Raw genomic sequence first — 15446 nt, forward strand, 5'->3', positions numbered from 1 at the left:
GCTGAGTAATATTGCATTGTGTATATACGCCACATCTTCTATACCCATTCATCAGTCAGTGGACACCTGGGCCACTGCCATAGTTTGGCTGTTGTAAATAGAGCCCTCTTATGAGCACAGATTCCAGGAACACACTGACTTCTCTCTAATCCTAGATCTTTCAGGAACACAACAGCTATGAATAAAAGTAAAAGATGTGAGTCACTGCCCCCATAATTTTATAAAAGCACACAGAAGTTAGCATGAGATGATGAAGAGGAATAACTAGATGGGAGTGTGATGGGGAGAAGAGAAAATAAAATTTCTGTTCACCGAAACTTTGTCCCATTAAGTTCCAAATGTGCCTCAGGCCACCAAGCAGCAGGAAGTACTTTGTAAGTACTTTGTAAGCTGTTACACAAATTGGCTTCACTGGACTTCAGCTCAATAGAAGTGGTAGGATGAGGGGTGAATTTCATTTTTCTCTTTGTAATTTTTATGAATGTTTCAAATATTCTACAATAAGATGTGTTACTTTTATACTTAGAAAAAATAATAAAGGGTATTTTTTTAAAAAACAAGTTCTCAGCATTCTTAAGAAACACAGAAAGGCTTCCCGCAAAGCTGCCTACTTCACAACGAGCTAATTGTCAGGTATGTGTCAGTGAGTGACTTCCTCCTCACTGCGGAATCCCCTGACCGTCTATAAACTCTGGGCTTACATTCCAGGGGCCAGGGCCCTGCCCTTCTCCATAAAAGCCCCACTGGAGGAGTCGGAAGGCCAAGCCCATCTGCCAAAGTCAGACGGACCCCTGTCAACCACCCCCTCACACAGACAGATTTCACCCGAGTTCCCTGGGCAGACAGGAATGTAGGACAGATGTCACCACTGCTCTGGAGGATTAGGACACTGTGTTCCGACCGTGCAAACACACAGGCCGCTTTTGACCAAGAACGCTTCTTCCAAACGCTCGCTTGAAAATACATATTTAGGTCACAAGTCAAAGGCTTGTGATACTCACTGATCACGGGAAGACTGGTGATTCCAACTCCCCTCACATCCTTGGGAGCAGTTAAGTCCCAAGTGACACCTGGGAGGAAGGGGGGAGGGCAAGAAAAAAGCAGAGAAATCACCTGCCCCGTGACAACACCTGACAGAGCACTAGCAATGGAAGGCAAGGATCAGGCTCTCTCTGTAACCCGTGAGTGGTGCTAAGCACTTTTCAAATGCTATCCCTTTAATTCTCAGGACAACCTCTGAAGTCCATTCTATTTCTCACAAATGAGGAAGCTAAGACTCAGAGAAGCTACTTGGCCAAGGCTGCACAGTGAGTAAGTGGCCGAGCCAGGACTGGAGCCCAAGCTCATCTCCCAAGCCCCCATTCCCAAGCACTCAGCACCATAAACTCCACTAAGGCAGGGCTATGGCTACTATATCCCCAGCGGGGTCCACCGTCAGGATTCACCAAATAAGGGAAGAAGACCACACAGCCTGCCCCCGAAATTAGCTTCACTCACAGAGAACCACCAATGCCAGGTAAGTCCCGGTCAAGCATTACCCTCAGTCCTTACACTAACTTTGCAAAACTGGAACTATGATCCCCATTTCAGAGTCGTGATAACGGGCCTTAAAGCAATGAGACATGTGAGACATTCTCAGGATTGGAAAATACAGAGCAGGATAAGACGTCCCCCCGCCTGGAAGCATTTATAAACAAACTGAGGGTACCATCCCTGCATTACCTATCTAGCTCAGCAGTTTACACAGAGACCCAAATGAGACACGTGTCCTGGGCAGAAGCTCAGTACAACTATAAACATTCCTGGTTTTGTTTATGTTTTCTGGAGGTCTACACGCTCAGGACATTCCCAGTATCACAAAGCACTCACCCAAAAGGGAAAGCTGAAGGAATGTGAGTGCAGAATCCTGAAACTGTGCAGCCATGTCCGCTGTGGTCTAGTTGGGTCAGGGGAGAAGGGTGTTCACCAGCCACAAGGAGACTCCTCCAGCTAGAGGAGCAGGTGGCGACAATTTGGAATGGCTTGAAAGCAGTCCTACAAATCGTCCCTCCCCTAAACCCTGACATTCTCGATGGGTGACTCACTCCCTGTGTTAGCGCCAGCCTTCTCCAAAAATCTTCCTTCCATATGCAAATACCCAGATGTTACATTTCTGGGAAGAGAGGAGAGGCAGCTGGACAACCTAGGAGGCTAGAAACAACTCCATTCAACAATTTCTATTTCATAGTCACTAGATATTAAGGCTATAACAAACAGTACGAGTGAATGAGACAAAGGATCCTCTGCCGTTAGATGAACTTCCATTCTAAGGGCCGCAGACAATGTGGGTTTAAGGCAATGAAGAAGCACAAATTAAAGTGCTGGGGAGGAGAAAAATGGGGAAATGGAATGGAAGATGATAAAGTGGGGCAGACACTGACTTGGAGAGCTCAGCTGACTCTCAGAGGACATAATAAGTAAGCAAAGAACCGAAGGACCAGAAGGAACCAGATGCCGGTAAAGAATGTTCTAGCCAAAGATAGCAGCACTTGCACAGGTGGGAAAGAGCCTGAGGCATCCAAAAACATCCAAAGCAGACCAGAGTAGTTGAGGCTTGAGGACCAGCAGATGGACTGGGCAGACCAGAGCCTGCAGAGAGAGGTCATGCCCGGCCTCTACAGCAGTCTGGGTTTTAGCCTACAAACCATGGATAACCGCTGGACAGGCTTAAGTGTGCCAGACAAGACTTATGTTCTTAAAAGGTGACTCAAGCTGTTCTGTGTAAAATGAATCCTCCAGCAGCAAGATAAACAGCACTGCGACCACATAAGAGATGGGGGGCCTGGACTAGAGTGGGAGAGTGGACATGGAGAAAAGAGAAGGACTTGAACTATGCTTTGGAGACAGAATCAACAGGACTACGGATGGACCTAGATGCGGTAGTGGGCAGGAGGAGGGGCAGTCACGTGTCCCCAACATTAGGACAAACATGTATTGTAAGGAAATCATCATCAGAGTTCTGCTCACTACACCCACGTGAACAAACAAATTCCTCCAACGATGGACCAATTGGGTCCACCAGGGAATTCTTGAAAAGCATCCATTTCTTGTAGGAATCTGACCCTGTACGGCAGGGAATGCCTTTGTTTCCAGCTGAATGGGATGCCTTGGCTGAGGCAAAGCTCTTCCTATTACCTCCCCAGCATCTGCTGTGGCCTTCCTGCTTGGTACTTCTCGGAGGGTACGATTATTCTGTGAAAGAAAGTTTAAAAGAATGTGTGGAATAGGATAATGATGCAACCAAGGAGACAGATCAATGGCAATGAATATCTGGATTCAATAACAGCATTACTCAGTAAACGCTTCCTATAATCAGAACACTGCTGAGAATTAATTATTGAAAGAAACCTCACTTGTGACTTTTTACCAGGGAAAAGAGATTTCCTACTGAGGAGGGCCTGCCTTTCAGAAAACTTACTTTTAAGATATTTAAAAGTTGTGGAGTGCCTGAGTGGCTCAGTCAGTTAAGCATCCAACTCCTGATCTCAGCTCGGGTCTTGATCTCAGGGTTGTGAGTTCGAGCCCCGTGTTGGGCTCCACACTGGGCGTGGAGCCTACTTAAAAAAATGTAAAAGTTGTGAACAATATGAATACATTATGAAAACTATAACTTACTAAGAACATTAAATCGTCACAATAAAATTAGATCAGTATTTGTGGTTAGGCTTAACATCTCTCCCATTTTTTTAAAGTAAGAACTGTCATAAGGAACCACACTGCATTGTAATCCACAACACTGTCACAGAAAAGCTTACATAGAAATTCCCCCAACGCCTCAAGTGGACTTACGTGGGTGTCTAGACATCCAGGATGAGCAAAGACCATAAAATTTAGAAAATATGAAGCAACAGGGTCGTCTTTCAAGAGTTTAAAGAACCAAAGATGTTCCATCACAAAAACCATGTCAATTGCAGTTTCTTAGATCCCAATAGCTGAACTCATTGGAGTCAAAGTATAAAAAAGAAAAAATTAAAAATAGAAAATGACAGTATTAGAGGAAAAGGTGAGAAAAGATATGGGAAGCTAGATGCAGACAAAGAGAACTGTAAGACATAAAAGTATTAGAGAAACAGAAGTAACAGGGGTGAGGTGAGACCCAGAAAGAGCGAGCGTGGGAAAGATGGAGAGGGACAAAGGGATTAGGGAGGAGATGAAGAGACAGAGTGTAGGAGGGAAAAAGACAGAAGGAAGAGCTCACCACAGGATAAGGTTGGTCATTTCCTAAAAGAAAATGTGCCCCAAGGCTAGACAATTGACTAAAACACTTGGAAATGATAGCATAGTCATCTTAACTTCCTCTTCTGACCGAAAAACAACTGGTCTCAGAATGGCCCAACTCTGAAATTAATCTGAGATGCTATTTCAGCTCTCAGTTCAACCTCCCTGGATGGCAGGTTCCTCATCATTTACCAGATGCAGAAACTTGAGCAACTTACCTAACTTCCCTGTGCCTCAGTTTCTTCTTCTGGAGAGTGGAGATCATAACAGGACCACCTCATAGAACTGGGTTGAAGGTTAAATGAAATTAAAAAGTAAAGCGCCTATTATAATGCCTGGCACACACAGCTGAAAGTTCAATTTAGTACTGGCTCTCTTCCCAAGGTCCCAAGAGTGCAGCAGCCTTGGTCCTCCATCACTTGAGACCCTGGGCCCTCAAGGCCAACCAGCAGGAGTAGGAATGATCTTCAGCCTGCAGACTCAGCCTCTGCTCGGTTTCTGATCTAATCAGTGTTTCAGCCTCAGGCTCCCAGCTACCAATCTACCATGGTCTAATGCAGAGGTTCATGAGGCTAGAACCGTCCATGTCTGCTAAGCTGGGCTGCCTCCATGACCAGTCCTGCCATGTTCACCTGGTCTTTGTGGCTGACCTTCAGCACAGTCTCTTGGCTCATACACTAGCACTGGATTTTCACCCTGAACTCCAGACTACCCAGCCAGGGGATGCTATCCCCAGCCCTCACCAGTTCTGGCCAGGGTTCCGGGGCTCCAGACAACGCTTGAGCTGCCTTCACCTCCTGCTCCCAGCCTCACGCTTTTCTGCATCTGCGCCCACTCCGCTTCCATCCTCCTTGTATCAGCACAAGGGATCCAGTCCCACAGCCGGGTAGCGCCCTAAGCCCTTAGCCTGAAAACCGTCTGCCGGCTCTTGGACATGCTGGCGCCCAAGCCTCGCCCCGTGAGCACGCAGCTGTCTAGAGCCGATGAGAAGCGGCAGCCGCCAGCCTCGTGGGCACCACGCTGCCCTACAGCCCAACCTGCAGCCGGGAGCGCACACCCACCGGCGGCATGTCCACAAGCTGGAGCTGAACGATATGGGCTTGAACGCTTTCCAAAGCGGCCCACCGCCCCACAATCCGCTCACCCACCAGCCCAAGCACTCCACTGCCCTGGAGATTCTAGCGGAGGAGAGGCGGTGGGCAGAGGCCGCGGCCAGGGCTGGCGACAGCCCCCAGGGGGACACGTGTTTCCCCGCTGGGGAGAAAAGGGTGCAGCCACCTGCTTGGCGCAGCCAGGAGCAGCAGCTAGAGTGCATGCCTAAGAGGGAGTCCCTGAAGGAGCAGCCCGAGAGGGATGTCTTCCTCCACATGGTCTTCGGGAAAGCAGCAGCCGCAAGCGCAGAGGATGCGGGCCCCGGGACAGACGGGGCAGAGCGGCGCAGGGGGCTGCGGTGGGCAGGAGTGACATCCGGTTTGACTTCCAGGAAGGGGTCGCCAACAGCATGCTGCGCGGCTTGTGCATCAGGGACCTGCGTTGGCCCGAGCCCCATATCCATGCCAGATGCCCCCAACCACGTCACATGTCCCGGAACCACGCCCGACACCCCGGATGCACGCCGGATGCCCCGGAGTCCACGTCAGGTACACCCTCCAGCAATGCTGGTCGCCGCAGAATCCTCGATCCACATTGGATGCCCGAGAGCTATCCCAGACACCCTAGGACAACACCAGACCCCCCGGATCCACACCAGACACCCTGGAGCCACGCCAGAAACCCCGGAACTAGGACAGACGCTCTGGGATCCATGCCGAACACCCCAGATTCACGGAGTACACCATGGGGTTCATGCCGGAGGCTTCGGGTCCACATGGGACACCCCTGATGCACATCAGAACCCCGCATCTGGGCACACCCCGGGGCTTACGCTGAACGCGGTGGCCTTGCGTTCTCTCTGCTAGAATATGTACAGAAGTACAGACACCCTCAAAAAATCTTTATTTAAGTCACACCTTTCAAAATAAAAATCCTATCCATGGCAAAGTCTTCTCACTGTGCTCTGGGTCTTGGACATTCTTACTGCCTCAGGGTCCTTGGTTGAACGACTATCCTCTCTCTGTAGGGTTAACTTCTGGTTCCCCATGGCTCCTCTCAAGTCTCTCCCACCTTCCAAAAAGAAAAAGTCAGCTCATACATAATCTTGTGTTTCTTCTTATTCATTGACCTGTAATTTTCTTTCCTTCAAAAAGAATTGACCACATTTTGAACTTCATTTCTTTCTCTGCACTCTTCCATGTAATACACTGTGGTTTCTGCCCACCCCGCACCACTGTTCATCATGCTCGCCAGGATATTGCAGACCCTGACACCTCTCTGTTTTCCTATTATAGCACCCCCTTTCTGACTCCATGATCTTGAACACTGAGATACCCGAATGAATGGTATTAACAACACTCATGCATCAGGTAAGACTCAGCCTTGTCTCCTTAACTATGTCTTAGTAGGGCCTTCTCAGTCTCTGGAACAACGATTATGATTTTACTTTGTTGGGACATCTCCATATATAAGCCCAACAGGTAATTGGAAATGTTCACCTATGACTCACAAGAGAGAGAAAATACTTGGTAATCCTATGTACAAAAATGAAATGTGTTCTCCTGGTGCCTTTTCAATCATGTCTCTGCTCCCTTTACTGATTCGCATTCTTTTCTTTCCAATGCTTACATAAATTTAAAAGATGCTTTACTTAGAAATGGATTTCAAATTATACAGCTGAATCAATGGTAAAACAGCATGGACTTGGGGGCTGACTTCACTGTAAATAAACTTACAGAGTTGCCCCTATCTACAAAGGGAGGGTTAACAAAAGTATAAGTCACAGTCTCATAAAAGCTTTTTAGAGCAAAAGGAATTCAAAACAAGAGTCGTCCACACTGCAACTCTTAAACGACCTTTTCACACTGAAACTAGCATAAAGTTGACTTAGTATCTACAATGTTCCACAAAGAACTATTGAGAAAACTTCACAGGCAGCTGGAAAAACACAGGGAAATAGGAAGCAGGCATGGTGCCAACCACTGGGGCAATTTCTCTAGCTAAGCCATCTAATGGCTAGGGCAGAGGCCCTGCAGATAACTCAGACAAGAACAGAAGACTCTGGGCCACCAACAAAGTAGGCTTTACCTCCAGGGCCAGGGTAGCAGGTATGAAGCCAACAGCCTGAAGCAAAAGCAAGGGCAGCTACCAAAGGCAGAGTCAGATGCGGTGGGCACAGAGAAGAACTCCCAAGGCAGCACTGAGAATCTGTCATCAACCCAGATGGAATCACAGAACACCTGAATTGAAAGGGCATTTAGTGATCACCCAGACACACATGGTCAAATTACAGACGAGGTGCCCTTCCCCCTCCCTACCCTCTTCTCTTCCTGGACAATTGAGTTCTAAAGCCCTTAAGTAGGTCAGAACGCAGAAGGCATCTGTATGGGGTTGGAGTAGGGATGTCAGGGTTCAGGGATCACTGAGGTGGAGCAGAAGAGAACATCAGTGCCCGAGTAGAGTGAAAAGATCTCTGTGGAGGGGAATGTGTGATACAGGAGAACAGAACCCAGAACACAAACAAGGCAACAGCAATGCTGGGTTTCAGTGCTAGTTTCTGAGCTCTGACAACCCCACAGGGCAACAGCCTAGCTAGAGAATCACAGCCCCATGGCCTGGCATGAGGGCCAGAATCTAAGCGAGATGAGGAGAGCAGTCACATGAGGCCTCTGGCGGGGAGCCAGCGTGGAACAGGAAGCCCATTTGAGGTGAGAAGGGCATCCACGCAAGAGAAGAGGTGGTCACAGCAACGACAGCAATGGGGCACGGGGCACAGACAGGGGTGTGATCCAAGGAGACAATATGCTAAGAATAACAGGAACCAGTTTTGTCATTGTCAAAAAGATATTTTTACAAGTTTGGAAAGAGAGAAAATTAGAATGAATCCTGTGGTATTGGTCTGGAATTGAAGGTATTGCTGTAAATTTATGATTTCCTAGATAGATACATAGACTGACAACTGTAAGTGTACTTGTGTGTTTTGATTTATGTGTATGTATGCATCTATACGCATTCCATTGAGAGGCCTGGAACAGCAACACCCAATAACAGTGAGTACATCTAGTGCCCAGATCTTTGCTTAAATACCACTCTTCTGGGAGCGGGGGTCGTGGTGGAGGGAAAGTTCCCTGAAGAAATGACTGATTCTAGGGCTGGGAAAATACAAGGTGAACTTAGAACATCTTATTGTACCAGAAAACAGCAGAGTGCTCAAACAATGATGAGACGAGTCCGAAGGACACAGAAACCAGATTGAAGGGCTCCCACTGGCCAAACAGACCACTGAGCATCGCAATATTGCAATAAATAATGACATATCACACTAAATAATAATGTGTTAGTATGGACGTATTAATATAAATAAGAGAATGAGTAAATTGAAAGTCTGTGAGGAAAAGAATGCTCACATAGTTTCAAAGTCTTCCCCCTAACTATTTATTAATTAGGAAGAGGAAAAAGACTAACTTGCTCTCTGCCCTCTGGCCACACCACCTTCTTGCAGTTCCTCCAAGAGGATCCCTTTGCTCCTTCTTGCTCCAGGGCCCATACACGTGTTCCAGAAATGCTCTCTTCCAGTCTTTTCTCCCGCTTGTCCTCCAAGCTCAGATCAAAAATTATCTTCTCACAAAAGCCTCCCAAATCCCAGACATCACTGGGTCCTTCCTTTATATGATCCCATAGCATTCATAGTGCTTGCCAACACCCCAGTTATATGTTTGCAGTTAGCTATCTAACAGCTAATCCCAACAGAGAGGCACAATGACAGCCTTCTGATATTGTGGACACTTATTAATGGTAGCAGTCAGATGCTGGGATTTCACTTCTCCGTGTAAGCACTCGCAGTGGAGTATTACCAAGGTGGAAATTAACAAAACGCACGGAGGACCTATGGGGAGTCATTTATTGCACCTAGCAGTCAAAACCAACTCCCTGAATGAAGGAAGTCACAGGAGGCCTTGGAATGCAGATCTTCAGGCTCCGAACTTAGTCCTACTGCGCCACCAGGCTTATAGCTCTGGTCCGGGAATTCTAACTGACATTCATAACGTCTGTTCTCCACACAGACACTGAAATTTTTAAAGTCTACACTAAAAATTTCCTTCCAATTTAAGACTGAATAATTAATTAGAAAGAGGAGATTATCTATATGTAATCATCTATATTATTATATATAATAATAATCTATTATCTAGATTATGAATAATCTTTATTATTCAGCCTCAAAAAGGAAGAATACAAATGGCCAACAGGTCTATGAAAAGATGTTCAACATCATTAGTCATCAGGGAAATGCAAATCAAAACCACAATGAGCTATCCCTTCATACCTGTTAGGATAGTTGTGATTTAAAAAATTAAAAGCTAAGAATTGTTGGGGAGGATGTAAATAAATTGGAACCCTCATACCCTGTTAGAGGGAATATAAAATAATGCAGCTATTGGAAAACGATATGGAAGTTCCTAAAAAAAAAATTAAGAATAAAACTACCATGGGGTGCCTGGGTGGCTCACTTGGTTAAGCGTCTGCCTTCGGCTCGGGTCATGACTCAGGGTCCTGGGATTGGGCCCCGCACGGGGCTCCCTGCTCAGCTGGGAGCCTGCTTCTCCCTCCCTCTGCCTGCCACTCCCCCTGCTTGTGCTTTCTCTCTCTCTGTCAAATAAATAAATAAAATCTTAAAAAAAAAAAAAAGAATAGAACTACCGTATCATCCAGCAATCCCACTTCTGGGTATACATCCAAAAGAATTGAAATCAGGATCTCAAAGAGCTCTCTGCACTCCCATGTCCACTGCAACATTATTCACAAAAGCCAAAAGATAGAAATAATCCAACATCCATCAATAAATGAATGGATAAAGAAAATAAGGTACACCATGGAATATTGCACAACCTTAAAAAAGGAGGAAATTCTACCATTTGTGACAACAAGGATGGGGCTGGAAGACAGTATGCTCAGTGACATAATTCTGTCACAGAATGAATGTTGTATGACTCCTCTTACAAGAAGCATCTAAAATAGTCAAAGGTGTAAAGTGGACCACAGAGTGACGGTTATCAGAGGGTGGGGGAGATGGATATGGGGAATTAACTGTATTTAACAATAAGGTGTTGCATACTGAAAAAATGTCAGAGGGGGAAGCTCATGTCAAGTGTTCTTACCACAAAAAAAGAAAAGGAAAAGAAAGAAAGAAAAAGAGACACAGGGAAGCTTTTGGAGGTGATGGCTATGTTTATTACCTGGATTGTGGTAACGGTAACAGGAGTATATATATATCTCCAAATGCACCAAACTGGATACCTTAATGATGCGCAGTTTTTTTGCATACCAAGTATACTTCAGTAAAACCTGAGGGGTGAAAAAAAGCACATGCTACAACAGGGTTGAACCCTGAAGATATTACACTAATTGAAAGAAGCCAGTCACAAAAGAGCAAATACAGTACGATTCCAGTTCTCTGAGGTACCTAGAGTAGTCACATTTATGGCGACATAAAGTAAAATGGCGGTTGCCAGGAGCTGAGGGGAAGAAGCGAATGGGGAGTTGTTTAATGGGTACAGGATTTGGGAAGCTGAAAAAGTTCTGGGGATGGACGGGGGTAATGGTTGCACAAGAACGCAAATGTACTCAATGCCGCTGAACTTCACCCTTGAAAATGGTTAGTTTCTGTTATGTGTATTTTACCACACACAAAAATAGTCTAGAATAATACCTCTTGAAGGCTAGGCAGAGCAGTTGTTCTGAGAAGGTGACTTGGGAGTTTCTGGGAGGCCGAGGTAGGTGACCAATACAAGTTACATCATAAACCTTTTTGTATTTTTTAAATGTTGCAGCACACGAATGTATTACCTGCTTCAAAAAAAAAATTGTAAGTGGAGAGGAAAACCTGGAGTCCTCTCCTGTGCTGATTTGCATTCTAGATTATTTTTTCTTCCCCTGGATCAGTAATAAAAGCTTGGGCAGAAAGAGAGTGAAAACTAAATGCTCAAGCTTAAGGTAGAAAAATGTGTTTAAGAAAAAAGAAGTAATTGAAAATGTTAACTTATTTTGTCCAAAAGACTAAATGATGAATAATATAGTGTATGCTAATTCTAGGGTACAGCAAATAAATGTGAATAAATAAAATTATTTACTTGAACACTGGAAATGCCATTTTTCTAGAGGACTGAATCTTCTAGTTATTCTGCAGTGGTAACAGTAACATTAATAATAATAACAACAGTAATGGCTACAGTTTCTTGAACATTTGCTCTGTGCAAGACAGTGTTACATAATCAATATTTCACTTAATCCTCACAGCTAACCAATTAAAAAGGTATTATTAGATTAGCCACATATTACAATCTCAGAGAAAATCTGCCCAAAGCTACCGAGCTAAAGACCAAAATCTATGTAACTCAAGAGACCTCCAGGCTCTAAACAGTAGAAGCCTCTCATCGAGGTGACCTTGGGAAATCTCCAGGGAAAATTATCACAGTAAAAGCTCCGAGAGCAACATCCTCCTTCTGCCAGCCATCCATTTCCATGGCACAGAACATGTCAGTACCCACCCCCTGCACAGCTCGGCCTAGAACACGATTTCCCACTCTCACGTTTTTGACTTGTTCATATTTCAGATTCAATTTTCAAGAAGAGGTTTTACTTAGCCATGAATCATCACCACAACCACCACCATCCTCCTCCTCCTCCTCCTCCTGTTTTTGCACACATTGCCGCAGGACAGTCCGTGCCTTGGCCACAGACCGGTCACAGTGTCAGAGTGCCTGGGTTTGCAGAGATGGTAGGAACTGCTCACCCTTCGCTTCACAGACCAGGAAGCTAGGACCACAGGTGTGAAGGGACTTGCCTTAGCGCTCCTGCGAGCTAGGAGCGGTCAGACATAAAGCACAGGTCTCTCAACTCCAGGTCCAATGCTTTTGATTAATAAAAGCCTAAATCTCAGCGGACTGGCCTAGAGACTAGAATAAAAAGGAAGAAAAGCCTGCTTATCAAACTTATATCTCTCTATTAAAACAGTTTAATGTAAATAGAATTAAACTAGTAAAAGAGCAAATCCTTTCCAGAGAAAGGATATAAAGCATTTATCAGTGGATCTCAAATCCTTTCCTGGTCATTTGCCATGGCTATCTGCCATCACAACCTTCCAAAGAGAAAAGAATACTCAGAAGGGAAACTGCAGGGTTGCCTCCCGTCCATCATCCAAGCTCAGATGTGCCCTCTGGTCCAGTGCAATTTCAAATGAATGAGGGTCAAGGATGTTTTTACACATTTAACTGTAACTGTGATTTCAGCCATTTCTCCTGCAACACAGCTTCAGATAGAAACCTCTTTCTGTGGACTTATTCTGTATTAGCTAGCTCCCTCCTCCCACAACTAACACACACACACACACACACACACACACACAGAGTCTGCTCCTCTACCTCCAATAAATTCTATTTTATCCGGAAGCTTTGCTGTGAACAGCCTATTTCCACTGTTCTTTCTCTATCAAGCTACACAGAGATTGGAAAGGAGTTAAGAAATTTTTTTAAGTTTATGTATTTATTTATTTTTAAGTAATCTCTACACCTAATGTGGGGCTCAAACTCATGACCCCAAGATCAAGAGTTGCATGCTCTTCCAACTGAGCCAGCCAGGCAACCCAAGATAAGAAATTCGGGGACCTGGGTGGCCCAGTTGGTTAAGCATCTGACTCTCCATTATGGCTCGGGTCATGATCTCAGGGTCATGAGATCAAGCCCCGCATTGGGCTCCACGCTGGGCATGGAGCCTGTTTAAGATTCTCTCTTCTCTCTCATTCTGCAACCCACCCCCCCAGCTTGCTCTAGTGTGCGCTTTCTCTCTCTCTCAAAAAAAAAAATATATAATCTAATAAATGATATATGAGATATAATTTAATGTAATTAATTTAATTTAGTTAATATATACTATTATATATAACTTATGTAAGTTACTTAAATAATTTATAATATATAACATATAATATAAAATATGTATTATAAAATATACAACATATAAAATTATATGTTAAATATACCTGTTTTGTAAGTTAAATAACTTGTAAGTTATATAAGCCTCGTTTTAGCTAACTGCTCAACTTCATGTGTTCCTGCTGCAGATCTGCTAAAAAACAAAAGATAGTAAAAATAACTAAAACACAGCAAGAGTAAGAAAAAGGAAGGAAAGCCAAAGAGAAAGCCCAGAAAACCCACAACCGGCGAAGGGGGGGAGGATCAGTCATCAGAGATAAGCTGAGAATGTTGGAGAATCAGAAAGAGAAAAATTCAGTTGCAAACTTAAAAAAAAGGAAAAAACAAAACAAAACAAAAAACTTGCAAGAAGAAAGGAAGCGTGCTTGGAAGAAAGATGTGGTATCTGATGACCCAGTCAGAGAGTGTGGAAGTTGTGTATTTTTAAATTGTGTGACTCATTCCTTAGGGCCAAAGCAGAAATCAAGTGAGGAAAAAAATTCCCAGAGAAAAATATGTCAACAGGGTGGCGGTGGTGAGGGGAGGGTGGATTGGTGACAAGGGGAATCAATGACACCCAATGGGACCATCTAGTATGAAATCGTATCATTCTGACAAATCTGTTTCTCAGAATAACTTATTGCCCTCCCCTCCAATTTAACAGCCAAACCCTGAAGGAATGTGTAAGTGGGAATGAGGCTGAGTTAGAGTAGTGAGTCTGGTACAGGATGCACTGGGGTATGAAAGTCACTCTGTTTTGTTTTACTGTATTGTATTGTATGGTATGGTATTATATTGTATTTTAATTTTGAGAGAGAGAGAGACAGAGAGCAGGGGCAGGGGGCAGAGGGAGAGAGAGAATCCCAAGGAAGCTCCATGCCCAGTATGGAGCCTGAAGCAGGGCTCGATCTCACAACCCGGAGATCATGACCTGAGCCAAAATCAAGAGTGGGACACTTAATTGACTGAGCCACTGAGCGCACCCCCCCCCAAATCACTCTGTTTAAATGAATGCCTGAAATATCTCAAGGAGAAAAATCAGCAAATCCAACAACATACACCATTAGGAAATCTCGGAAGATCTTATTTTTTTAAATGTGTTTGTTTAGAGGAAGATTTTCAGTGTTTGATTATCAGAAAAGCCTTAAAAGCAAATAACCAAGTATAATCAATGAAGAAAGCAAACAGGACAACCGTGGTGTTACCAAATGGTTTGTGGGGCACATATTCTCTAAAATCCTCATGTATTTAGTCAAGGATACAGAACTTCATGGACCTAAGGTGGACTGGCCCGGAAGCAGAGGCCGTGTCTCCTGTCCTGTTGTCTATGGGGTGCACTGTTGTAAGTGGCCCTCTCTGCAAGGGTAGTGTCCTCCCAGAACTGAGAGGAAAGCCTCATTCTTGCTTTGCCCTTTTATTCCTAGACTTTCCTGAACATCCTGGAAAACTCCACACTTACAATCTCTTAAGGGAATATTTATAAACATCAAGGTTTCCTAAATTTGTTGACTCAAATTTAGCACCAGCAAGGCTCCATCCCCTTGGGAGTGGGAATGCAATTCTAAACAGTATCAGTTGCTATGGTCTGTCCCAGTCTTGGGAGGGCCAGGAAAGCCTATCTGTTCTCAACAGCTTAGATGAAGACGCCAAAACAAAAGATTATTGCTTAGCATACTCACCAGAGGTGAGATTAAAGAACTTGAGAACAACGGGAAGTTGTCCTGGCAAGAGCTGTCCATGCCAAGGCCAAGGGTTCTAACATAACAAAACGCCGTGGAGGACAGAAGAGCAACAAAGGATGACAGAGAGCACATCTGGCCACCGTAACCTGTCTTACTTAGCTCCCAAGCCCTCATGTGCATTTTCGGTCTTCTTTTTTTTTTTTTTCTATTTTATTATGTTCTGTTAATCACCATACATTACATCATTAGTTTCTGATGTAATGTTCCATGATTCATTGTTTGCATATAACACCCAGTGCTCCATTCAATACGTGCCCTCTTTAATACCCATCACCAGGCTAACCCATCCTCCCACCCCCCTCCCTTCTAGAACCCTCAGTTTGTTTCTCAGAGTCCATAGTCTCTCATAGTTCCTCTCCCCCTCCGATTTCCACTCCCTTCATCT

The 15446-nt window shown here is 44.7% G+C and overlaps 1 protein-coding gene across 5 annotated transcripts in view; it reads right to left on the minus strand.

Moving 5' to 3' along the window:
* ADAMTS12 (ADAM metallopeptidase with thrombospondin type 1 motif 12) overlaps positions 1-15446 on the minus strand; it is a 263545-nt gene that overhangs the window by 229139 nt on the left and 18960 nt on the right. The window lies entirely within an intron of this gene.

The sequence above is a fragment of the Leptonychotes weddellii genome, chromosome 7 (genome assembly GCF_054177405.1).
Source record: "Leptonychotes weddellii isolate Sample4059 chromosome 7, ASM5417740v2, whole genome shotgun sequence".
In the NCBI taxonomy this organism is placed as follows: Eukaryota; Metazoa; Chordata; class Mammalia; order Carnivora; family Phocidae; genus Leptonychotes; species Leptonychotes weddellii.